Source organism: Schistocerca gregaria, chromosome 11 (assembly GCF_023897955.1).
Source record: "Schistocerca gregaria isolate iqSchGreg1 chromosome 11, iqSchGreg1.2, whole genome shotgun sequence".
Taxonomy (NCBI): domain Eukaryota; kingdom Metazoa; phylum Arthropoda; class Insecta; order Orthoptera; family Acrididae; genus Schistocerca; species Schistocerca gregaria.
Window position 1 is genome coordinate 24,510,675 of NC_064930.1, and position 26,061 is coordinate 24,536,735.

A 26,061-nucleotide genomic window follows, 5' to 3' on the forward strand; every position below is an offset into this window, starting at 1 on the left:
TGAAACTGTGTCGTGTATTAATACAATAGAGGGGTTATGGAGCCATTAAACCAGCCATAAGGTGGGGGGGGAAGGGGTGCTCTTCTAACCTGCAATCTCATTTAGATGAGTATTGCTGGCAGAAGAGCGTCCCTCGGGATTATTGTATTGTTTGTATTTTTCTGAGGGTTATGGGTAAGATGTAGAGGCCGGGGGTGGTTAGTTGAGGGGGTTTGGTACGTGCGTATGGGAGGGGAGGGGAGAAGCAGGGTTGTGGGTAATGGTTGTGGATTTAGGTGGTTGGGTTTGCAGGTGTGAGGGGGATGTTTTATGGTTATATTGTAGAGCACCATTTCTATTGCAGTTTTTGATTTGTAAGGGGTGGTTGATTTTTGTTTATTTTGTGGTTTTTTATTTATAGCTGGTGTTCTGTTTGGGTTGGGTGACGTGGGTGTTTAGGGGCTGGTACGCTGTGGGTGGTTCGGAAGGTTTTTTGTTTGTTTGTATGTGTTTTTCTTGTGTGTTTGTAAGGGGGGGGCAGTAGCCAACATAGTATGCAGTGCCGGAATTTGTTGGTGGTAAGTAATTGTTTTTTTTGGGTCTAATGTTTTAGAGTGGTGATGTTTTGCATATTGATTGTGTTTTAATTTATGTAGGGATGTTTGATTTTTGGGGTGTGTAGTTTTAGTTTTCATAGTTGTAACTGTTGCTTTTTTTTTCATTTTTTTTTTTCATTTGTATGAACAGCTGTGGTTGACCTATATAGGTCATAGGGAATGTCCGATTCCAATTTTCACAGTATGTATTGATATTGTCAGCTATGTTTGACCCATACAGGGTGGTCCATTGATAGTGACCGAGCCAAAGATCTCACGAAATAAGTGTCAAATGAAGAAACTACAAAGAATGGAACTTGTCTAGTTTGAAGGGGGAAACCAGATGGTGCTATGGTTGGCCCGCTAGATGGCACTGCCATAGGTCAAATGGATATCAACTGTGTTTTTTAAAAATAGGAACCCCCATTTTTATTGCATATTCATGTAGTACGTAAAGAAATATGAATGTTTTAGTTGGACCACTTTTTTTGGTTTGTGACAGATGGCAGTGTAATAGTCACAAACGTATAAGCACGTGGTATCACGCAACATTCCGGACTCTTTGATGATGTCCAGGATACCGAGCAGCATACATAGCACACGCCCATTGGGCATTTTGATCACAATAGCCATACATCAACATGATATCGACCTTTTCCGCAATTGGTAAACAGTCCATTCCAACACGGGTAATGTATCACAAAGCAAATACCATCCTCACTGGTGGAATGTTGGGGTGATACCACGTGCTTATACGTTTGCGACTATTACAGTGGCATTTATCACAAACCGAAAAAAGTGGTCCAACTAAAACACTCATATTTCTTTACTTACAGCATGCATATGTAATAAAAAGTGGGGGTTCCTTAAAAAAAAAACACGCTGTTCATATCCGTTTGATCTATGGCAGCGCCATCTAGTGGGCCAACCATAGCGCCATCTGGTTTCCCCCTTCAAGCTAGGGGACTGATGACCATAGATGTTAAGTCCCATAGTGTTCAGAGCCATTTGACCCTTCAAGCTAGACAAGTTTCATTGTTTGTAGTTTTTTTCGTTTGATGCTTATTTCAGGAGATATTTCGCCCGGTCACTATCAATGTACCACCCTGTATATGTCAAGGGAAATTCCAGTTTTTGAAGTTGTAGCTTTTGTTTTTGTGGTATCGACTATTGCAGTGATAGATCGAGGGAAGTGTCTGATTCTTGTGGATTTTGCTGGTGTAGCGGAATGTTAAATTTTTTATTTTGTTCGGCATTTTGTATGTTTTGGGATCGTGGTGTAATTTGGAGATGCTGAGAATGCTCATTTCTGCCAAATTCATGATGTCATTGGTCAAAGCAGACAGGTGAAATCGGAAGCTTCTGTAAACCTATTTTACAGTTACGTATAAACTATGACAGACTTTTACCACATTGTTTCGTGGGTGTGACTAACAAGTAGTATACGTCTGTACTGGGATTATCAATGCAAATACTGCGCTGTAAACAATGAAATTTCTTTAGCAACAAACCTGGTCCATCACAGAATATTCCCTCCAAAACATTATGTATCAGTAAGGATTTAATGATGAAATCTCTTAGTGCTATGTACACTTTACAAAATTAACTTAAATTTGTTGCATTTTTGAAAGAATGTTGAATTTCAATAAATACATTTAGGTTCTAAATCTTTATAGTCTATACATGCAAACTTGATATTTATTATCAGTGTAATTTTGAGCCTCAAGCTCACATGTGCACTTAATGACTATGCTCTTATTTTATTTTTTAGTATCTCAGGGATCACCTCATAATGACATGATATAGGATCTGCTGCCATAATACAATAAAAATAAACTACTTAAATATACATACACATAGGTTATATAAGGACAGTTTTAATATTCCCTATGATGGTACAAATAAACAGGGGACAAACTGTTTTGTTATACCACTACCTTCTGGATGTCCTATTTCATGTTCCAGGATAATTTTGCACAATAAATTCTAATAATGTAAAATGAGTTCTTTTTCATTCCCATCTCAGATTATACGGGTTTCTCTTTCTTCTTCTTCTTCTTCTTCCCTAACACTTGCAAATGTGAATTACTAATTCTTACCCACCACATTGAACATACTACAGTAATAGAAATTAATCTACACAATAGGAGTAGTTGTCAAGGAGAAACTTTTTCAGTTTGTTTTCAAATTTTACTCTGCTGCCTGTCAGACATTTTATATCATGGTTAAGTGATCAAAAGTTTTTATGAATATACTGTGAAGCAGTAGTCAGAATGCCCAACTTCAACAATGGATATAAGAATGTGTCCATAAGAAGATTGTGTGAGTGCCAAATATTATTCTTAGAGTACGATTACGAGCAATGAAAATTTTCTTTCTTAAAGTTCAGTAACCCCAGAAAATTATTGAATGAAAATATGTAAAATATATCAACATACTTATTTGTCTCTCCCCAAGATTTGCAATGATTCTAAGTGCAAATGTAGTTGAACTAAGATATTTTAGGAGTACCAAAATAAGCTTTTTCCAGTTTAAACTATCATTAATATTGACTGACATCTAAGAAACCTGAAGTTTCCACCCTATTTATTATTCTCTCACCATTTGTTACACTTATCAATGGTGAACTACTACTAGATGTGCTATACTTAATATGTTGAGTATTTTTAAAATTGAGGGTGTGTCCATTCACAGAAACCATTTTTTACTGTTTCTTCTGGTGTTCTTTGTATGGTTGGATTGATTACAGTACTAGTGTCTTCAGCAAAAAGAACTAATTCTACTTCTTGTGTATTAGATGGAATATTGTTTACATATATGACGAACAATAGCAGACGTAAGATTGAGCTCTCGGGACCTTACATGTGATTCTTCCCCACTCAGAATTATGTCCCAGGACTATATTGGCTAAATTCTGAAATACAATTTTCTGCATTCTTTTGGTTAGATATGATATTTTTCATTGGTTGGCTATACCACCAGTCCCCTAAAACTTCAATTTATCTAGGACAATACTGTGAATCACACAGTCAGATTCCTTAGGTAGGTCACAGAAAATACCAACTGGCACTATTTTATTATTTAATGCTTGTAAAATTTGGTGAGAGAACAAGTACATAGCATTCTCAGCACAGAAACTCTTCTGAAACCCAAACTGGGATTTACTGAGGATATTATGGTTGCTAAGGTATGATACTATTCTAGGATGCATCACCTTCTCAAAAATTTTGGAAAATGATGTCAGCAGTGTAACAAGTCTGTAGGCTAGTTATTTACATTTCTATTACCACTTTTTTAATTATATGTTTGACAATGACATTTCAGTCTTTCCGAAAGATATAACCACCATTTGACCGTACAATAGGTTTTATTTCACAATCTAGATTTTGGCCTTAGGCCATTATCAAGTGTTAAAGCACAATGAAAGTACAACTATCGGACAAAGTATCAGAAAATATCAGGGAAAACAGTTAAATCAATGTATGGGGTGCATGATTTGTTCTCCTACTTATGTATTATAAATCATCAGAACTACTTGAGTAGAACCCAAGTCATCATCAAAACATGTATCTTTGGTTATATAAACCAGTTTTGCATAAATAAATGCAAGAACATTTGTGTAATATGCTAACTGCCAGTGAATTAGCATAATACACAAATGTCCTCACCTTTCAGAAAGTTTTATACGACTGTAGCTCTATGGAAAAATGCCTTGAGTTAGTGATACATTACGTATTTCAGATAAGACCAGGCTCATCATATGGAAACAAATCTTTTGTGCTCTATTGGGAACACTAACAAAACCAGATCAGCTATTATTTTTTGTAGCATGAAATTACTGCAGAATATCTACTTGTTCTTGCCAGGAAATACATTTACCTTTCCCTTCTCAAGATACTTTAATCCCTCTCGTATCCGTGACTAATGTCCTTTTCAAATAATGACAAATTTGTCACGCAACATACTAAATTTTATGAAAGCATTGGGGTCATCATAAATTTCATCCCAGGTCTTTACTTGTAAACTATTCTTAAAAACATTCGTTCTGGAGTCAACTATTCTAACTGATTTCCACTAAGGAGTATTCACACTGTAAAGCACTGTGTTATTTATCTTAACTAACTGTGCATCATGATCAGGGAGCACATTAGTTACTTGGTGAATAGTCATTTTTCTTGCTTTGATATTCACCAAAGAAAACATTATCAATTAGGGCCCTACTGTCTTTATGCAACCGTGTTACTGAAATGAAACTGTAAAAACCAAATAGTGTTTCCATATAAGTTTTCCTACCACAATCCGTTAGAAAATCTACATCTTAATCACTATAGGCTATTGAGGTTTGCTGCTGTCTGACAATAGTACGGTGAGTAAAAATTTAATATTTCCCAGTGAGGATCTATATATAGTTACAATTAAAAACGAACCTTTTTTTGTATTAATTAACAAGCACAAACTTAATGTGTATTGATCACTACAAAATCTACAATCTTTTTAAAATTATTCAGTGCAGGACCTGAAGTAAAACCGCTGCATTGTGCTAGCAGTACTTTTTCACGTGTACGAGTTACACTATTTCACTGAACACTACTGTTAGTTCTGAAATGGATTCCACTTCATTTTCACAGCACTTATGTTATTTTTTTCTCGAGTGCCGTAGTTCCGTGAAATATTTTCTCAACATGTAGTCTATTAGCAATATTATTGGCACGATTTCAGGCAAATACCTAAGCTTCTTATTGCATTAACCACTCCATGTAATGAAATCACGCGTACGAGACTTGAAAACGATATCATATAAATAAATGATTTGAATTCATGCAACTGGTGGACACACTGTAATAAGAAATGTCGCCCGGCTTTGAATGTTTAGTTTAGACTGCTTGATGCTGCAACTGTTTCGCCAAGACTCACGCGACAATATTCTGCGTGGCAGCTTTGCGTTTTACGGTATTTTTAGTTACTTGGTTCTTAAAAACGGATGAAACGCCTAACTCAAGTTTAGTTTGCATTTTGCAGCAGCTGCTGATCCAATGTAGGACCGCCAGCGTGACAACTGACAAGTCACTGTCTAGCCACCCACAAGACCACAAGTGTTGTTAGTTCAACGCCCCGAACAGGTGGCGTCGGTTAGAATCTGTGGACGACGTATCTATATCCAAGATAAGGAATTTCTGACGCCATAAGCGAGAAGCCAGCGACTTCAGTACTCCGCTCCGGCGTATTAAAATGCCGAAAATATCGTGAGTGGTATGAGAATAATTCATCGAAATAAAAACATAAATTGTGTAAATATGGTTACCTGTGTTGCCTACAGATCCATAAAAAGAAGCGGAAAATCAGCTGTTACCTTCTTTAGGTACGTGCTTTAGCTAATAAGTTGGGTTAAATGTCGACTTCATTGCAGTGTTTCTTTCGCCAGATTGAAACTAATTTTCCATGTCGTAACAGAAACTGTCCAGTAATTATAGAAATGCGTATATTCTCTCGTTAAAATTTCCTCTATGTAGCTTCATTAAGTTGTGACATAAGTTAATGCTGTCCCCATTGGTTATGGCTGTCAGAAAATAAACAAAAATGTAGTTTATAAGGGCAAGGGCGGTTTTTAGCATTCTGTTTGCTAGGTCGAGCGTGTATTATCAACTTTGCTGCTCTTGCAACGTCAACGAACAATTTCGAATAATCATTACTAAAATAATGTTTTGGGTTGTGTGTCGGTTGTTGTTCACTGTTTTGAAGTGAGTGAAGAGGCGACAGGGTGTTCGATCACCACCACAAAAAGATCCGAGATTGCTATGGCAGTGTGTGTGTGTGTGTGTGTGTGTGTGTGTGTGTGTGTCCTGGATTTTTTATATGATTCTTTAGATCAGATGTATAATGAGCGTACTGGAACAAGTCGATGAATGTAACGTATGATCAGTTGGTTTACAAGGAGCGTATTAGGATATGTCGAAGACTGTTAAGTGTTACGACTTTTTTTATGTCAGATTTAGATGTATGGTCAATTGTCAAAATTCATTTACTGACATAAAATTATGTGAAAGCTTCAAGTCCGCAAGATAATGAGTAACTGCACACACATTTACCTTGATCGCACAAATAAAGGAAAGTATGTTTGTGTCTTTTCATCAAGTCGTAAATGTACTTCCCAAATATTCTGCAAACGTATTTCAAAACGCGGTTACAGCCATACGTGGGATTGTCGCTCTACTTGGAGACAATATTTCTAGCCAGTTATAGCATTTGAACGCTGCGCTGTGTGGAATGTATATTCAAAGTTGTGATTTCGTGACAAGTTAACAATGCAGTGGGTTAAGAGAGCACGCTGTACACTTGGCATCGCTCTATTGGGGTGAGTATGGAATGTACGAGCTCAGGGTCTGGAAGTGCAAAACCAAAACCACATAAAATTACTGCTGTTTTTGACACTTGCATAGAGAAGAAGATTGATCTGTTGTCGTGCAATACCGAAGGGAGCAGATAAAGGTGGAGAACACCAAGAGGTAGGCCAGTGGCGCGGATGCAGTATACAAACCTCTGTGATGAAACAGCAGTTAACAACTACAGATAACAAGTAGTATGGTGGCACGTCCAGGGGTAAGAAATACAAGGAGCAGGAAACGTGTAATTCTTAAAGATTTTTGGTACCCAGCCTCAGCAAGGAACAGCCGGTAACAATGCGAAACATAAGTACAAACTCCTCTCAATCTAATTTCAATAATTTAAAAATGATGAGCCTTAACATACAATGCATTAAAAATAAAATATTAGAACTTGAGATTGCAGCTAGTGAAACTAGTATAGATCGTATTTGCATTCAAGAACATTGGTGCATGCGTTATGAAATAGAAAATATTTGCATTTCCCCTTACAAATTAGTAAGTCATTATTGCAGGAAGGAAACAAGACATGGTGGTTCTTGCATTTATGTAAAACCTGGAGTAAAGGTTAAAAATATGACTGTAACTGAATCCTTCAGTGAAGAAAAACATTTTGAGGCTGCAGCAATACAGTTGAATATGCAAAAGAGTAAATTAATAATAATGTCAGTGTACAGATCACCATGTGGTGATCCTGAAATTTTTAGAAATAACTTAGAGGCATTGCTCAAAATGTTGCATCATAAAAAAATCAACAATAATTATAAGTGGAGATTTTAATGTCAACTTATTGACTGAATGTGCATCCAAAGATCAGTTCCTGAATGTTTTACAGAGCTTCAATTTGTACCCACATATGACTAACCCTTTGTACCCACATATGACTAACCCTACAAGAATAACAAACTCTTCAAAAAGTCTCATAGATAACATATTCACAAATATAGATGCCATAGATATAGATGTAATAAATGTTGAGCTAGGAATATCTTATCACAATGCACTCATCCTTAAATTTCCCATAGCCCCTGTGACAAAAATAGTTCATAACAAATGTACAAAAGAACCTTCTCCACAAATAGTTGCACTCACTTCATAAATACACTGACTAACCAATCATGGGCAAAGTACTGTTACAAACTAGCACAAACACTGCATATAATGTTTTTTCTTCCCTGTTTATGTTGAATTTTGAAATGTGCTTTCCTAAGAAACTTGTCAAAACAAACACATATGGGCATACACATGCTTACTCCTGGATCACAACAGGTATTAGAAATTCCCCCAGGACCATGAAAATGCTTAACTATAGACTGAAAAGTTCGACTGACCCCAAGTTTAAAGAACATGTAACAAATTACAAAAGATATATATATATATATATATATATATATATATATATATATATATATATATATATATATATATATATATATATAAAAGTAATTACAAAAGCAAAATTACTAAGTAATGATAAATTAATAAGAAAATCAGGCAATAAATCAAAAACTATTTGGGAAATTGTGAAAAAGGAAACATGTAAGGGCCTCAAGGATCAGGAAATAGTACTCAAAAACAGTGAAAATATTGACTTAAAAGATGAAACTCTGACAAATTACATTAATAATTACTTTTTAAGTGTACCAGTGTCATTAAGTAAAAACTTTACCAAACATGAGAAATTAACAGCCCCAAAAGTAGACAGTAGTATGTTGTTAACTCCCACAAATGAAAATGAAATATTAAAGGTGATAAATAGTCTACAATCAAAAATGTCTGCAGGTGTGGATGAAGTGCCTGTGTCAATAATAAAAAAAAGTTGCCCAACAAATTATAAAGGGCCCCTGGCACATATTGCTAATTTGCCTTTCAGCGGAGGTGTGTTTCCTGAGAGGTTGAAAATCTCTAAGGTTAGACCTCTGTTTAAAAAAGTAGATCCATACAAGGTAGAAAATTATAGACCAATATCCCTTCTCCAATCATTTTCAAAAATTCTAGAGAAATTAATGAAAACCAGGCTCATAAATTACTTAGATGCTCACAAACTTCTAAACTCCAATCAACATGGCTTTCACTCGGGCCACCGCACAGAATCATGTATCCATGCCTATACCAAAGAGATTGTCAGGAGTCTCGGCACTAAAAAATGTGTAGTGGGAATTAACTTAGATCTAAAGCTTTTGATACAGTAAATCACAAAATTCTGTTAAACAAGATGGAGGCAAAAGGTGTAAGGGGAGTTGTGAAGCAGTGGTTTGAATCTTACCTTCAAAATAGAACTCAGGTGGTAGAAGTCATCGCAGAACATAAAAATCAAGTAGGTCTCAGATGTAAAGAAATTGGAAATAGGTGTCCCACAGGGCAGTATTCTTCGTCCCTTATTATTCTTGCTTTATATAAATGACATAAAGAATCCTAATATTTCTACCAAAATAATGTTGTTCGCAGATGACACTAGCATAATTATAAGTGGTGATAAAAAATCATTAACCACCACAACTGATATAGTCCTGAAATATATTCAAAATTGGTTTAATGCTAATGAGTTAACACTTAATCTAAATAAAACAAATTATATACAGTATGGCAAAGCAACTCAAGATATGGACCTCCAGTTAAAACTAATGAATAAGAAGATAGAGAGTGTACAATCCACAAAGTTTTTGGGCATGCACATTGATCAAAACTTAAGCTGGAATGACCATCTCAAGTACTTATCCCACAGGCTCAATTCGGCATGTTTTGCATTGAGGATATTATCTAGAGTATGCAGCACAGACTGTACTAGACTAGTGTATTTTGCTTACTTTCAGTCCATCGTGTCTTACGGCATAGTGTTCTGGGGTAAAACTAAATCAAGCTTAACAGATATCTTCAAACTTCAGAAAAGAGCTATACTAATCATAACACACAACTCTCCAAGAACTCATTGTAGGCCCATTTTCAAAGAACTGCAAATACTCACAATACCATCACTGTATATTTTTAAAAGCATTCTGTGTACAAGAGCCCATATGAAAAATCTACGTACAAATGAGTATTGCCATAATTATAATACTAGAACTCATAAGAATTTGTATGTAGAAAGGGTAAGGACAACAAAAACCCAAAAGCATGTAAGTTATTTTGGAATAAAACTTTACAATGCTCTGCCAGTGTACATGAAGGAAATAATAGATGAAGTAAAATTTAAGACTGAGCTTAAAAATTACGTTTTAAGCAAAACTTTTTATGACATAGATGAGTACTTTGATTGTGTGTAAATTTATTGCCAAAAAATTTTAATTTATATGTCTAAATTTGTACTTTTAAAAAATGCCTTGAAAGTGATATTCCATTATTATGTCTGTAGTACTTGTACTAGTATGAAACTTTGTTGTGACAATTCCTACATCATGTAAATGATTTACAGGAAGATAATAAAATGAAATGAAATGAAAATGAAAAGATGTGGTTTTCCGTTCTTGCAATTAATGGATGACGTACGTAAACCAAAAGAGAAAAGAGGTACCGTCGACAAAGGAGTATGCAAATTTATGTTTACTTGTGTTTTTAATATTTTGTAATGTATAGGAACATTCATCATACTTCTTTTGCCACGGTGAACTTCAAAAATGAATTGCAAAATCGTCAAAAGTTCTAGTTAAAAGCTGCACTAAAGGTAGAAGCAGTGTCATTTATTTTTGCAAAAAGTTTGGTCTGTGAAGAATGTTTATAGCTTCCTTCTGAATACCTGTACATTATCAATTTCCTCCTTTACATCGAGAGGAAGTATATTGGATTCTTATATTCCTGTCTCAGTAACTGCATTGTGTACTTTTGTGAGAGTTGCAGAGCCTTGTTGGAAATTTTTCATCCATACTGTGTCACCGTGTGATTATCACAGTGTGTATGAAAGAATTCCAAGTCTAAATACCCAGAAACACTCAATGAAATACTGCACTGCATGTATTTTTAGTAACTTCTTGCTGAAATAATCAGCAACCAGTTTTGCAAAGGAAATTTTATTTCCTCTACTGGTTTCAGGCATCTAACACCTTTCTTCAGAAGATTTTAATTATCGCCTTATGTGCTAGTGTCAACATTGAGTTGTATGTTGCGTATTGCTGTTGTTCATAACACCTGTACAAAACTGGTATAATGAAACCGAAGAAGTACAGAAATTGTGCCAAAACTGGGACAAATTTACTTCCTGCAGATGTCACTAGGTGCCTGAAACAGGTACAGGAAGTAAAATTTCTTTTCTACTACTAGTTGCTGATTATTTCAACAAACATAAAATACTAATCTTTTATTAACCCTGTATATCAGGGGTAATTTCACTATTTCTGAAGTGTTCCTGTTGCTTTCCCCAGAAGATTATACCATAGGACATTATAGAATGGAATTGTGAAAAATACGACAAAAGCGTTATTTGAAAAATGTGTCTCGGTGCAAAGCTTTCTCAGCTTAGCTTTACTTGTTTTGCATAGGCCTATACAGGATTTTTGGGAGCAATTACAGACAAGAAAGAACACTACATTAGTGGTACTTATGAATACTATTGTTAGAATTGGAAGCATTCTAAGTATTTTGACTACTCTGAATGGAATTCTGTAACATTATAACAACACTGATTGCTAAGAAATTCCTGTGGAGACATTCTAAAGCAGATTCCACATGAGCTTTTTAAAGTCTTTGGAAGTTTGTCACTTCTAAACCTACATCTAGACGCAGCAAACCACCGTGAAGTGCATGGCTTGAAGTGTGCCCTTCATATAATAGGGGCTCTTGTCTGGATCTTCAGCGTTATGCCTTTCCAGTTGATAATCAGAGTCCCATGTAATATTATAAATATGTAAATCTTTAATTAAGCTATTGTACTGTTTTTATTTTAAAATGAATGGAACAGCTTTACAAATATATGTTGATTACAGTGTTACAAATTCTTACTTTTGCCATACTTCAATTCCATATGTGAGGTATGGGTACATTAAAACATAGTAGATCACACTGACCTTCTTGAGCTTAACTGTTTGTATACCCAGTACCCAGAGACCCAGGAATTTTGTATATAGAGTTTCATTAATTATCTGATTGTTTATCTCCATCTCAAAAAAGGTCAGGTATAGGGAGATCGTAAGTTCCACTTTCAAAACACTATAGAGAGAGAACCATTTCTCTGAATGACATCGTATTTTCCTTTTGAAGAAGTGGGAAACATTATTGGGGAGGGGAAGATTAACACTAGATGGTGCTTTAAGCAGCAGAATATGTGAAATATATTAAAAACAAAGATTCCAAGACTTACCAAGCGGGAAAGCGCCGGCAGACAGGCACATGAACAAAACACACAAACACACACACAGAATTACGAGCTTTCGCAACTGGCAGTTGCTTCGTCAGGAAAGAGGGAAGGAGAGGGAAAAATGAAAGGATGTGGGTTTTAAGGGAGAGGGTAAGGAGTCATTCCAACCCTTGGAGCGGAAAGACTTCCCTTAGGGGAAAAAAAGGACAGGTGTACACTCGCGCACACACACACACACACACACACACACCCATATCCATCCGCACATACACAGACACAAGCAGACATATGGGAGAACCACATGTATGAATATTAAGAGCTCAGATGGCAACCCAGTTCTAAGCAAAGAAGGGAAGGCCGAAAGGTGGAAGGAGTATGTAGAAGGTTTATACAAGGGCGATGTACTTGAGGACAATATTATGGAAATGGAAGAGGATGTAGATGAAGACGAAATGGGACTTACGATACTGCGTGAAGAGTTTGACAGAGCACTGAAACACCTGAGTCGAAACAAGGCCCCCTGAGTAGACAACATTCCATTGGAACTACTGACAGCTTTGGGAGAGCCAATCATGACAAAACTCTACCATCTGGTGAGCAAGATGTATCAGGCAGGCGAAATACCCTCAGACTTCAGGAAGAATATAATAATTCCAATCCCAAAGAAAGCAGGTGCTGACAGATGTGAAAATTACCGAACTATCAGTTTAATAAGTCACAGCTGCAAAATACTAACGCGAATTCTTTACAGACGAATGGAAAAACTGGTAGATGCGGACCTCGGGGAGGATCAGTTTGGATTCCATAGAAATGTTGGAACATGTGAGGCAATACTGACCTTACGACTTATCTTAGAAGAAAGATTAAGAAAAGGCAAACCTACGTTTCTAGCATTTGTAGACTTAGAGAAAGCTTTTGACAATGTTGAATGGAATACTCTCTTTCAAATTCTTAAGGTGGCAGGGGTAAAATACAGGGAGCGAAAGGCTATTTACAATTTGTACAGAAACCAGATGGCAGTTATGAGAGTCGAGGGGCATGAAAGGGAAGCAGTGGTTGGGAAGGGAGTGAGACAGGCTTGTAGCCTCTCCCCGATGTTATTCAATGTTGAGCAAGCAGTAAAGGAAACAAAAGAAAAATTTGGAGTAGGTATTAAAATTCATGGAAAAGAAGTAAAAACTTTGAGGTTTGCCGATGACATTGTAATTCTGTCAGAGACAGCAGAGGACTTGGAAGAGCAGTTGAACGGAATGGACAGTGTCTTGAAAGGAGGATATAAGATGAACATCAACAAAAGCAAAACGAGGATAATGGAAAGTAGTCAAATTAAATCATGTGATGCTGAGGGAATTAGATTGGGAAATGAGACACTTAAAGTAGTAAAGGAGTTTTGCTATTTAGGAAGTAAGATAACTGATGATGGTTGAAGTAGAGAGGATATAAAATGTAGACTGGCAATGGCAAGGAAAGCGTTTCTGTAGAAGAGAAATTTGTTAACATCGAATATAGATTTATGTATCAGGAAGTTGTTCCTGAAAGTATTTGTATGGAGTGTAGCCATGTATGGAAGTGAAACATGGATGATAAATAGTTTGGACAAGAAGCGAATAGAAGCTTTCGAAATGTGGTGCTACAGAAGAATACTGAAGATAAGGTGGATAGATCAGTAACTAATGAGGAGGTATTGAATAGGATTGGGGAGAAGAGAAGTTTGTGGCACAACTTGACTAGAGGAAGGGATCGGTTGGTAGGACATGTTGTGAGGCATTGAGGGATCACCAATTTAGTATTGGAGGGCAGCTTGGAGGGTAAAAATCGTAAATGGAGACCAAGAGATGGATACACTAAGCAGATTCAGAAGGATGTAGGTTGCAGTAGGTACAGGGAGATGAAGCAGCTTGCACAGGGTAGAGTAGCATGGAGAGCTGCATCAAACCAGTCTCAGGACTGAAGACAACAACAACAACAACAACAACAACAACAACAAGGTGTGTCGCATTGTGCACTACAAATAAGTAACAACTAGGTGATTCGTGCAGATAATTAGCACTCTATCCTGATCAGTTACTAATAGGTAAATTAGTATTGGAGAAATGAGTAAACGCAGATATTTAGTAGTAAAAGATGTATTTTGAATACCTGTAACAAATATTACTCTCACTGTAAAAAATATACATCAGTATGTACGAATGTTTAATTGTGAAGTATACAGGGTGTTACAAAAAGGTACGGCCAAACTTTCAGGAAACATTCCTCACACACAAATAAAGAATAGATGTTATGTGGACATGTGTCCGAAAACGCTTAATTTCCATGTTAGAGCTCATTTTAGTTTCATCGTCCACCTTCGCTCAATGGAGCACGTTATCATGATTTCATACGGGATACTTTACCTGTGCTGCTAGAACATGTGCCTTTACAAGTACGATGAAGCTCCTGCACATTTCAGTCGAAGTGTTCGTACCCTTCTCAACAACAGATTCAGTGACCAATGGATTGGTAGAGGCGGACCAATTCCAGACCAATTCCACGGCCTCCACGCTCTCCTGACCTCAACCCTCGTGACTTTCATTTATGGGGGCATTTGAAAGCTCTTGTCTGTGCGACCCCGGTACCAAATGTAGAGACTCTTCATGCTCGTATTGTGGACAGCTGTTATCCAATAAGCCATTCTCCAGGGCTGCATCACCGCATCAGGGATTACATGCGATGGAGGGTGAATGCATGTATCCTGGCTAACGGAGGACATTTTGAACATGTCCTGTAACAAAGTGTTTGAAGTCATGCTGGTACGTTCTGTTGCTGTGTGATTCCATTCCATGATTAATGTGATTTGAAGAGAAGTAATAAAATGAGCTCTAACATGGAAAGTAACCGTTTCCAGACACATATCCACATAACATATTTTCTTTATTTGTGTGTGAGGAATGTTTCCTGAAAGTTTGGCCGTACCTTTTTCTAACACCCTGTATAAAAACCAAAGATTCTCTCTGTCAGATTAATTTTATTTTTAAGCTTCCTTATTATACAAAATTTCTTGGAAAAGAATGTTAACAATTATAAGTGGTTGTCCTTTACTTTTTGGCAGCATGTGTCTTTAGCACAAACATAAATATCACAGAGTGTGTGAACTTGAGAAAAAACCATGTATAACTGACCTGCCCTTTGAAGTGTCGGACCTTATGCTTTATTACTACTTATATTGGTAATTGTTGTCTTATCATTTGCAATGGAATGATTGTATTGGAAGGTGTGAGGTTAATGCGGTGTTGAGCACTGTTTTATTGGAAACATGTTAGGGACATATTTACAGCAGCAGTTTAACGTCACATTTGACAAGGATTATAGTTGTTACAACAGTGATAAATTAATCAAGCAGAAATTATATAGTTTACATCAAAATAGTGATGGACACTACACCTTCTGTTGCATCATAATTTGAGTACACACATTTCCACTTGATGTACTCGACTAAATGAGTTACCACTAATTGTATAACATTAATTAATAGTAGATTAGCATTAAGATTTCAAATTAACATAATAATAGCATTTTTCTTGAAAAGCAGTTGGTGAGGTGGTAAGCCGGATCGGTTTATAAAGTTCAAAAATTCTACGGGGTACAATTGAACGTTATCTATTTCTACAAGTTGGACGGCACCAGAATTGAGGTAAACCATTGTCTCTCCAAGTAACAAATTGGAAATGACATATTCATTAACTGTCGTACAATCAGTTTTGGGACATAATAATGAAGATTTAAGCTATAAAAATAAATATGTAGATTAACAGTATTGAGATCAGGAGAGTTTAACATAACATTGAAAGTGCTGTAAAGTAATGTTGAATTAAAAGTTAAATAAATCTAGTTATAAAAGTAAATGTTACTTGCCTTTGATTAGGTATGTTGGTGTAATTCAGTAATTTGTGCAGTACACAGTGCTTGCTTATAGAAAGTAAACAACTCTATCTGCTGTTGTGCATAATAGCAAAACTAGATTGTGAGTGACGGCACCCTCTAAATGCTTCACATTAATGTGTATGATCGAAATCGTGTGACAGACTACAGTTGCGTAAATAATCTAAACAACTGATAGCTGTTGTGCCTGTTACTTAAACGGATTATTAATAGGTAGCACCTTCTACATTAGCTGTATAAACAGGAGTTTAGAATAAAGTTTTGTAATGAAAACAGTAATTTTAAAATAACTGTGCATTTTTCATTATTAGTGGTGAATGAAAGCCTGAAAGTAATGTCTCAATCATTAAGTTTGACTAAGAAATGCAGGAGATACGGCGTGCCAACAAAAAAAAAAAAAAAAAAAAAAAAAAAAAACATCATTGAGATATGATATATATATTGTGGGTTATGAATTACTGTGGTTTATTCAACATCATTCACTGTTGTCCAAATATATGACAGTGTGCACTATTAGGAGGCCAGCCAAAAATTGTGTACTACTTGCTAGCATATCCATGCAAGAACACGACTGCAGGAGCAATGATAAAATTGAAAAGTATAACACAAGCTTTGGGGACATATTTACAGCAGCAGTTTAACATCACATTTGACAAGGATGGGGGAAGGAAATACAGTAGAAGAAGAATGGGCAGCTTTGAGGGATGAAATAGTGAAGGCAGCAGAGGATCAAATAGGTAAAAAGACGAGGGCTAGTAGACACGCTTGGGTAACAGAAGGGATATTGAATTTAATTGATGAAAGGAGAAAACATAAAAATGCAGTAAATGAAGTGGGCAAAAAGGAATACAGACGTCTCAAAAATGAGATCGACAGGAAATGCAAAATGGCTAAGCAGGGATGGCTAGAGGACAAATGTAAGGATGTAGAGGCTTATATCACTAGGGGTAAGATAGAAGCTGCCTACAGGAAAATTAAAGAGACCTTTGGAGAAAAGAGAGCCACTTGTATGAATATCGAGAGCTCAGATGGAAACTCAGTTCTAAGCAAACAAGGGAAAGCAGAAAGGTGGAAGGGGTATATAGAGGGTTTATACAAGGGTGATGTACTTCAGGACAATATTATGGAAATGGAAGAGGATGTAGATGAAGATGAAATGGGAGATACGATACTGCGTGAAGAGTTTGACAGAGCACTGAAAGACTGAGTCGAAACAAGGCCCCCGGAGTAGACAACATTCTACATCTACATGACTACTCTGCAATTCACATTTAAGTGCTTGGCAGCTTGGCAGAGGGTTCATCGAACCACAATCATACTATCTCTCTACCATTCCACTCCCTAACAGCACGCGGGAAAAACAAACACCTAAACCTTTCTATTCGAGCTCTGATTTCTCGTATTTTATTTTGATGATCATTTCTACCTATGTAGGTTGGTCTCAACAAAATATTTTCGCATTCGGAAGAGAAAGTATGTGACTGAAATTTCGTAAAAAGATCTCGCCGCGACGAAAAACGTCTTTGCTGTAATGACTTCCATCCCAACTCGCGTATCATATCTGCCACACCCTCTCCCCTATTACACGATAATACAAAACGAGCTGCCATTTTTTGCACCCTTTCGATGTCCTCCGTCAATCCCACCTGGTAAGGATCCCACATCGCTCAGTAATATTCTAACAGAGGACGAACGAGTGTAGTGTAACCTGTCTCTTTAGTGGACTTGTTGCATCTTCTAAGTGTCCTGCCAATGAAACGCAACCTTTGGCTCACCTTCCCCACAATATTATCTATGTGGTCTTTCCAACTGAAATTGTTCGTAATTTTAACACCCAGGTACTTAGTTGAATTGACAGCCTTGAGAATTGTACTATTTATTGAGTAATCGAATTCCAACAGATTTCTTTTGGAACTCATGTGGATCACCTCACACTTTTCATTATTTAGCGTCAACTGCCACCTGCCACACCATACAGCAATCTTTTCTAAATCGCTTTGCAACTGATACTGGTCTTTGGATGACCTTACTAGACGGTAAATTACAGCATCATCTGCGAACAACCTAAGACAACTGCTCAGATTGTCGCCCAGGTCATTTATATAGATCAGGAACAGCAGAGGTCCCAGGACGCTTCCCTGGGGAACACCTGATATCACTTCACTTTTACTTGACAATTTGCCGTCTGTTACTACGAGCTGCGACCTTCCTGACAGCAAATCACGAATCCAGTCGCACAACTGAGACGATACCCCATATGCCCGCAGCTTGATTAGAAGTCGCTTGTGAGGAACTGTGTCAAAAGCTTTCTGGAAATCTAGAAACATTGAATCAACTTGAGATCCCCTGTCAATAGCGGCCATTACTTTGTGCGAATAAAGAGCTAGCTGTATTGCACAAGAGCGATGTTTTCTGAAACCACACTGATTACGTATCAATAGATCGTTTCCTTCGAGGTGATTCATAATGTTTGAATACAGTATATGTTCCAAAACCCTATTGCAAACCGACGTCAATGATATAGGTCTGTAGTTAGATGGATTACTCCTACTACCCTTTTCCTACTGACGAATTCCAGTCACCCATGACTATTACGTTTTCGTCTCCCTGCGACCTGCGCAATTTTCCAATCTGTAGGTACAGATCTATCGATGAGCGAGCAGTTGTATATGAGTGCTAAGTAGGGAGCTATTGTATCAGCGCAATCTGAAAGGAACCTAATCGGTATACAATCTGGACCTGAAGACTTGCCCGTATCAAGCGATTTGAGTTACTTCGCAACCCCTAAGGTATCTACTTCTAAGAAACTCATGCTAGCAGCTGTTCGTGTTTCAAATTCTGGAATATTCCATTCGTCTTCCCTGGTGAAGGAATTTCGGAAAACTGCGTTCAATAACTCCACTTTAGTGGAACAGTCGTTGGTAACAGTACCATCGGCACTGCGCAGCGAAGGTATTGATTGCGTCTTGCCGCGCTTGTGTACTTTACATACGCCCAGAATTTCTTCGGATTTTCTACCAAATTTCGAGACAGTGTTTCGTTGTGCAACCTATTAAAGGGATCTCGCATTGAAGTCCGTGCCAAATTTCGGGCGTCTGTAAATTTTAGCCAATCTTCGGGATTTCGCGTTCTTCTGTACTTCGCATGCTTTTTCCGTTGCCTCTGCAACAGCGTTTGGATCTGTTTCGTGTACCATGGGGGATCCGTTCCATCTCTTACCAATTTATGATGTATGAATCTCTCAAATGCTGTTGCTACTATATCTTTGAATTTGAGCAACATCTCGTCTACATTTGCATAGTCAGTTCGGAAGGAATGGAGATTGTCTCTTAGGAAGGCTTCTAGTGACACTTTATCAACTTTTTTAAATAAAATTATTTTGCCTTTGTTTCTGGTGGATTTGGAAGAAACGGTATTGGGCCTAGTTACAACGACCTTGTGGTCACTAATCCCTGTATCAGTCATGATGCTCTCTATCAGCTCTGGATTGTTTGTGGCTAAGAGGTCAAGTATGTTTTCGCAACCATTTACAATTCGCGTGGGTTCGTGGACTAACTGCCCGAAGTGATTTTCGGAGAAAGCATTTAGGACAATCTCGGAAGATATTTTCTGCCTACCACCAGTTGTGAACAAGTATTTTTGTCAACATATCGAGGGAAGGTTGAAGTCCCCACCAACTATAACTGTATGAGTGGGGTATTTATTTGTTACGAGACTCAAATTTTTTCCGAGCTGTTCTGCAACTATATCATCGGAGTCTGGGGGTCGGTAGAAGGAGCCAATTATTAACTTGGTTCGGCTGTTAAGTATAACCTCCACCCATCCCAATTCGCACGGAGTATCTACTTCTACTTCACTACAAGATAAACCACTACTGACAGACACAAACACTCCACCACCAATTCTGCCTAATCTATCCTTTCTGAACACCGCCTGAGACTTTGTAAAAATTTCTGCAGAACTTATTTCAGGCTTTAGCCAGCTTTCTGTACCTATAACGATTTCAGCTTCTGTGCTTTCTATTAGTGCTTGAAGCTCAGGGACTTCCCAGCACAACTACAACAATTAACAACTACAATTCCGACTGTTCCTTGATCCAAGCACGTCCTGTATTTACCATGCACCCTTTGAGATTGCAGCCCACCCCGTACTTTCCCGAGGCCTTCTAACCTAAAAAAACGCCCAGTCCACGCCACACAGCCTTCGCTGCCCGTGTAGCCGCCAGCTGAGTGTAGTGAACTCCTGACCTATTCAGCGGAACCCGAAACCCCACCACCCTATGGCGTGAGTCAAGGAATCTGCAGCCAACACGGTCGCAAAACCGTCTGAGCCTCTGATTCAGACCCTCCATCCGGCTCTGCACCAAATGTCCGCAGTCGGTTCTGTCGACGATGCTGCAGATGGTGAGCTCTGCCTTCATCTCCTAAGCAAGACCGGCAGCCTTCACCAAATCAGATAGCCACTGGAACCTAGAGAGAATTTCCTCAGATCCAAAGCGACACACGTCATTAGTGCCGACATGTGCCACCACCTGCAGCTGGCTGCACCCTGTACTCTTCATGGCATCCGGAAGGACTCTTTCCACATCAGGAATGCCTCCTCCCGGAATGCACACAGAGTGCACACTGGATTTCTTCCCCTCCTTAGCCGCCGTAGCCCTAAGGGGCCCCATTACGCGCCTAACATTGGAGCTCCCAACTACCAATAAGCCCACCCTCTGCGATTGCCCGGACCTTGAAGGCTGAGAATGATCCTCTGAAACAGGGCAGGCAGCTGCATCTGGCTCAGCCAGAGAAAGTGCCTGAAACCTGTTTGTCTATTAGAACTACTGACAGCCTTGGGAGAGTCAGTCCTGACAAAACTCTACCATCTGGTGAGCAAGATGTATGACATGCGAAATATCCTCAGACTTCAAGAAGAATATAATAATTCCAATACCAAAGAAAGCAGGTGTTGACAGATGTGAAAATTACCGAACTATCAGTTTAATAAGTCACAGCTGCAAAATACTAACACAAATTCTTTACAGACGAATGAAAAAACTGATAGAAGGTGACCTCGAGGAAGATGAGTTTGGATTCCGTAGTAATGTTGGAACACGTGAGGCAATACTGACCCTACAACATATCTTTGAAGAAAGATTAAGGAAAGGCAAACCTACATTTCTAGCATTTGTAGATTTAGAGAAAACTTCGACAATGTTGAATGGAATACTCTCTTTCAGTTTCTTAAAGTGGCAGGGGTAAAATACAGGGAGCGAAAGACTATTTACAGTTTGTCCAGAAACCAGATGGCAGTCATAAGAATCGAGGGGCATGAAAGGGAAGCAGTGGTTGGGAGAGGAGTGAGACAGGGTTGTAGCCTCTTCCCGGTGTTATTCAATCTGTATATTGAGCAAGCAGTAAAGGAAACAAAAGAAAAATTTGGAGTAGGTATTAAAATTCTTGGAGAAGAAGCAAAAACTTTGAGGTTCGCCGATGACATTGTAATTCTGTCAGAGACAGAAAAGGACCTGGAAGAGCAGTTGAACGGAATGGACATTGTCTTGAAAGGAGGGTATAAGATGAACATCAACAAAAGCAAAATAAGGATAATGGAACGTGGTCGAATTAAGTCGAGTGATGCTGAGGGAATTAGATTAGGAAATGAGACACTTAAAGTAGTAAAGGAGTTTTTCTATTTGGGGAGCAAAGTAACTGATGATGGTCGAAGTAGAGAGAATATAAAATGTAGACTGGCAATGGGAAGGAAAGTGTTTCTGAAGGATAGAAATTTGTTTACATGAGTATAGATTGCAGTGTCAGGAAGTCGTTTCTGAAAGTATTTGTATGGAGTCTAGCCATGTATGCAAGTGAAATGTGGACGATAAATAGTTTAGACAAGATTTTGAAATGTGGTGGTACAGAAGAATGTTGAAGACTAGATGGGTACATCACGTAACTAATGAGGAGGAATTGAATAGAATTGGGGAGAAGAGGAGTTTGTGGCACAGCTTGGCCAGGAGAAGGGATCGGTTGGTAGGGCATGTTCTGAGGCATCGAGGAATCACCAATTTAGTATTGGAGGGCAGCGTGGAGGGTAAAAATCATAGAGGGAGACCAAGAGATGGATACACTAAGCAGATTCAGAAGGATGTAGGTTGCAGTAGGTACTGGAAGATGAAGAAGCTTGCACAGAATAGAGTAGCATGGAAAGCTGCATCAAACCAGTCTCAGGACTGAAGACCACAACAACAAAAATTGACAAGGATTATAGTTGTTAAAACAGTGATAAATTAATCAAGCAGAAATTATATAATTTACATCAAAATAGTGATGTATACTACACCTTCTGTTGCATTATAATTTGAGTACACTCATTTCCACTTTTTATGCACATATATACTCTACAAACCACTGTGAAGTTCGTAGCAAGGATACTCTACAACATATTAGGGTCTCTTCCTGTTTCACTTACATGTTGACTGCTTAAAAGCCTGTGTGCTTACTGTAAGTTGGCTTTCATAGGGTAGGTAGCATATGTCTACCAAAGTGTGCCAAATTCACATTTTCAACATTTCTCTGTTTCATTCCCACGAGTCAAGCAAACCATTCTTGGCACTCTTCTGTGTATATGTTCATTATCTCCTGTCAGTCCCATCTGGTATAGTCCCACACATGGGTCTGCTGTATCAGTCTTTTGACCTGTCTCTTGAGTCCAAAAGGTGCCAGTCAGTTGCACATGCACATCTTCTCAGCATAGTGCACTGCTATTTCTATCTGAAAAGTTTCAGTAGTGTTAGACATATGCCGTAGCTATCTATTGGTTACTCTGATCATTCTTCGTCTGCAAGAATTCATTGTGTTTATTTATTTATTTATTTATCTATTTATTTTTGCGGTGTTGAAAATTAGCTTACATAAGGATCAAAGCTTAATTAACGTATCCCCTGTACATGAAAATACTGGAGTACCAGTTTGGTAACATTTGGGTTTCACTCAGCTGCATCCATTTTAAATAAGCTACTGCTCGAATTCGAAAATCTTAGCAGTAATCCACCCACTTTCAAATCGAAATCGAAGAGTTTCCTCGTGGGTCACTCCTTCTATTCTGTTGAGGAGTTCCTGGAAAAATTAAGCTGGTTCTTGTTGTTTTGCTGATTGTGTTTGAGTAAACTTATGGGTTGACTTTTTTCGTGTTTTTATTTTTATCTGTTATTACTTTTATGTTGTAATTTCATGTACTGACATGTTCCAGATTTGGTCCTACGGAACTTGACATGTAAATAAATAAATAAATAGTTACAAGGTGTCATGTGGGTTCAATTATCATTTGTAGAATTTAAGATGACACTGAAGGTTAATTTTCAGTATGATTCAATGGGTAAAAATAGTATTTGTAGACACTCACAATCTGCTGGTTCTCTTCACATGCAAATTGTGTTTAGAATACACTGATTGAACTGGATTGTTGCTGAGGTGGATGGGGCAGAGATGTACAGATGTGAAAAGCACTACAAAAATGCCAAAATGAAAATTAAACAGGATGTGATTCATATACACACATAAATATTGCATTTTAGTCACAAATTACAAACATGGACTCTTAATTTTTTAGGGCAGATTATCTCTTAAGTTATCGCCGCATTTGTATCTGTGTATTAATTAATTGCTGTTAATTGGAATGTTGTCCTTTTGATAAAACAAATTTCATTCTTGTTCATCGACTGTAATACTTAAATTACTCTAGCATTTTTTTAAAAGCAAGTATATTTAAACGTGTTTAAAAGTGAGAATATTTAAACGTGGGTCGAGCAGTGTACTCATGTCAGACTTGATTCGATTAGTTGGTGGAAGCTGTCCACACATCGCCTACATCTACATCTACATCTACATTTATACTCCACAAGCCACGGTGTGTGGCGGAGGGCACTTTACGTGCCACTGTCATTACCTTCCTTTCCTGTTCCAGTCGCGTACGGTTCGCGGGAAGAGCGACTGCCAGAAAGCCTCCGTGCGCACTCGAATCTCTCTAATTTTACGTTCGTGATCTCCTTGGGAGGTATAAGTAGGGGGAAGCAATATATTTGATACCTCATCCAAAAACGCACCCTCTCGAAACCTGGACACCGAGATGCAGAGCACCTCTCTTGCAGAGTCTGCCACTCGGGTCTGCTGAACATCTCCGTAACGCTATCACAGTTACCAAATGACCCTGAGACGAAAGGCGCCACTCTTCTTTGGATCTTATCTACCTCCTCTGTCAACCCGACCTGGTACGGATCCCACACTGATGAGCAATACTCGAGTATAGATCTAGTCAGACTTCCACATTTGTGAAGACAGCAGAGAATACAATTAAAACACAAACTGGGGCTGCGATATGTTGTAACTGGCTACATCTACATATATGTACGTACTCCGCAAGCCACCGTATCTACCCTGCACCACTTTTAGTCATTTCTTTTCCGGTCCACTAGCAAACAGAATGAAGGAAAAGCTGCTGTCAGCATGCCTGCATACCAGCCCTGGTCCCTCCAGTCTTATCTTCGTGGTCCTTACGTGAAGTGTACATCGGTGGCACTAGAATCTTTCTGCAGTCAGCCCCAAATGGTGGGTCTCTAAATTTTCTCAATAGTGCTCATCGAAAAGAACGTAGCCTTTCCTCCGGGGATTTGCATTTAACTTTTTAAGCATCTCTGTGATATTTGTGTGTGTCGTTGAGACCTACTGTTAACAAATCTAGCAGTCCATCTCTGAATTTTCAATGTCTTCCTTTAATTCGACCTTGTGCAGATCCCAGACACTCGAACAGTACTCAGAATTGGTCACACTATTGTCCCGTACACTGTCTCCTTTATGGATGAACCACTCTTTCCTAAAATTCTCCCAATAAATCGAAGTTGATCATTCGCCTTCCCTACTACAGTCCTTACATGCTCATTCGATTTCGTATTGCTTTGCAACATTACGTTTAGATATTTAATCGATGTGACTGTGTTGGCCGTGACATTACTAATAACTGTATCTGAAGGTTACAGGCTTGTTTTTCTTACTCGTCTGCAGTAACACACTTTTTCATCACACGAACTAGAAATTTTGTTGAACTCATCTTGTATCTCCTACAGCCACCCAATGATAACAGCTTCCCTTATGCCTGTCCACTCCATCTGCTACATCACTTGTACTTTTACTTTTTTTTTATCTTACTTTACTTGTGGCAAGGGCCTTATCGACCATAGGCCTGCTGTATGAGCCTCTTCCACTTCTGCCTGTCCAATGCACTGTTTGTCCAGTTGCTGCTGCTGTTGATCCCAGTTGTATCCTCCCGAATGTTATCCCGCCATCTGATTTTGGGTCTCCCACTTCCTCTCGTTCCATCTATTGTTCTGCCGAATGCCATTCTAGGTAGTCTATTCTCTGTCACTCTTGCTATATGGCCTGTCCAATTCAACCTTCTCCTCTTGAGCACTTTGACGATGTTACTGTGTTTGTACAGCCCTCTTAATTCTTCATTTCTTCTTATTCTCTACTCCGTGTTCTTTTCGTTGTATACAGGTCCAAATGTTTTGCTTAGTACTTTTCTTTCGAATATTAACAGTTTTTCTTCACCTTCCTTTCTAAATGTTAATGTTCCACATCCATATAACATCACAGGTATAATGGTCGATTGATATAAGCGGATTTTGAACTTACTGCCAAGTGATCTTTTTCTTAGAATTTTGATGAAACGAAAAAGCGTCTTAGTTTGCTGTCGATAAACGGGCAGCTATTTCTACATCTGTTCTGTTGTTATTACTAAAATGACTTCCTAGGTACTTGAAGTGTTCAACAGTCTTGAAATTGAATCCGTCTACAGTCAGAGGTGCATCTCTTCTGGTTTTCTTACTTATGGGCAGTATTCTGTCTTTTCGTCATTAACA

General features: G+C 38.2%; 1 protein-coding gene across 2 annotated transcripts in view; it reads left to right on the forward strand.

The window, feature by feature from the left end:
• The first annotated feature begins 1,564 nt into the window (after positions 1 to 1,564).
• The window catches only part of LOC126295424 (zinc finger protein OZF-like), a 146,940-nt gene continuing 122,443 nt past the window's right edge, over positions 1,565 to 26,061 (forward strand). Inside the window, exon 1 of one of the 2 annotated variants that reach the window (XM_049987908.1) lies at positions 1,565 to 5,818. The gene's annotated coding sequence lies outside the window, so the exon portion shown is untranslated. Of the gene's footprint in view, positions 5,935 to 26,061 lie in introns of both variants that reach the window. The other variant, XM_049987907.1, reaches the window with a different exon arrangement.